This window comes from Lathyrus oleraceus, chromosome 1 (genome assembly GCF_024323335.1).
Source record: "Lathyrus oleraceus cultivar Zhongwan6 chromosome 1, CAAS_Psat_ZW6_1.0, whole genome shotgun sequence".
Taxonomy (NCBI): Eukaryota; Viridiplantae; Streptophyta; class Magnoliopsida; order Fabales; family Fabaceae; genus Lathyrus; species Lathyrus oleraceus.
In genome coordinates, this window is record NC_066579.1 from 138291281 (window position 1) to 138293274 (window position 1994).

Here is a 1994-nt window from a genome sequence, read left to right on the forward strand (position 1 = left end):
TGCAAGTGGGATGCAATCATATGGTTTTGCAGTAGGTTTATTTGACTTCTTGGTAAATGACTTGCATTAACTGTTAACTGCTTAGTTGTGAAGTGATTGCATTGCCTACATTTGGAATATTTGCATGAATCTTGCTGCAGACTTTTGGTTTGTTTACTTGCAGGTAAGCATGGCTTGTGATATTGGATTGACATGCTTTGAATTGGTGTCTGTTGGTTGCTTTAGAATTTTCTGTTACAAGTTGGTTAATTGCAGATTAATCATTGGTTTTTTGTTGCAGAGATATACATTGGCTTTTTCAATAATATCCGAGTCATCCGAACTCCACGGTCTAGCAAAACACTCACGCATTTTTCCAATATCATCTTTGTTTTCGTGGAACGTCTCAAGAACGCTGGGCTTTGCAATTCCTAGTTGAATCTTCTTGGTTCCAACCAAAACGACAGGATATTGAAGGGAATTTAATAGCAGAAGATTGTCCCATTAGTAGCCTAACTTTCCATTCTGATTCTGAAGGATAATCAGTTGGTGCATAGTCAGCCATGAAGTACAAGACTGCAACTGCTAGTCCATTAACAGTAAGTGTTCCATCTGGTAAAATATCTCCTTCTTGATTAACTTCTGCCGGCGTTTTGAGAACAATTGTAATGCCATGCTTTTCTTTTATAATCGTAGAAAGAGAATGTTGATCATGCATGTTTCACTCTTCAGCCTGGACCACAAACATAATCACAGCCTTAGGATTATTATATTCAATCCAAGCTTTAGCCAAGCCCTCTGCATTTTGACTAACAACATTATTGACAGGAACATCTTCTGCATCCAGGCCAAGGAATTTCCCATGACGGGGAAATATGTACCTATGAAGCTCAGTAACAAGACTACCAAAACATGCAAATGAAGATGAAATAGTATTGAGCTTTATTTGCAAGAGTGATTTATATCGACGTGTAGCATCTTGAAATGAATATCTAAAAGTCTAGAGATAAATTTGTCCACTTTCTTAGTTTTTGAGAGAGACTCCTGAAGAAAGTTAGCATCCAAACTAACATGATCAGCAAGTTCATTGAATATATGTGCTAAATCACAAGCTTGTTTAAATTTACTTTCTGGTAATGACATCGGTAATAATGCAAACAGAGCATGCATCGATCCAACACCAGGAGCAGTTCCTGATTTCCTGGAGGATTTGTCGCCCATAATGAGTCCATGAAGAGAAGCCTAAACGAGAGCATCATGTGCGACATTATCGAGGAGTTGTTGATCGATACGGTGATAATCATGGAGTGGCAAAGGTTTAATGGTGACGGAAGAGGAAAAAGAATAGCGTGAGTGGCGGCGAGAACAAAAGGGGATGGAGTCGAGAGAGAGGGATAAAGATGGTAATTTGGTATGGTTTCGTAGAACATGGTCATGCACACATGAAGTGGATTATTATACAAGGCTTGCAAAATCAATAACATCAAGTCAAAATTTAAAGTATCAATGACAAATGGAAAAGATCAAGTAGGAATTTTGGGAGATTAGGAATAGGACTTGGGACTTTGATTGTAAAATGGTCAAGTTTCCTTTTATCAAAGTTGACCAAAAAGTCAACTATTGACTGTAAGACCCCAATTTTGACCCTAATATCCCTCATGCAATCTCATCATATGCATTAGCATTGGGATCATACATTGGCATCCTCCTTACCCCTCTTTCATTGGGTTTATTTTGAGAGAGATCACCAAGCACCATGTGATTGTATCATACTTGTATATTTATCATTTTACTAACCAAAATACCAAAAATATGTCTTTGTATTTGCCTAACTCTTTTGTAGGTAGGGCATGGTCCCCATTGGTCTATCAAGTTCATATCTAGGGTTTAAGACCCTCATTGCTAAGAGCACAACCAAGGAATGATCCACAATGTCTCTAAACATCATATATGAGTACCATTGATCTCTACATGTTATTTTGATCAAGTTTTCTTCAAGAGTTTGGAGTTGATTT

General features: G+C 37.7%; 1 pseudogene; it reads right to left on the reverse strand.

Moving 5' to 3' along the window:
- Positions 1–234: 234 nt before the first annotated feature.
- On the reverse strand, positions 235–1347 carry LOC127095955 (glutathione synthetase, chloroplastic-like; annotated as a pseudogene).
- Positions 1348–1994: the final 647 nt, after the last annotated feature.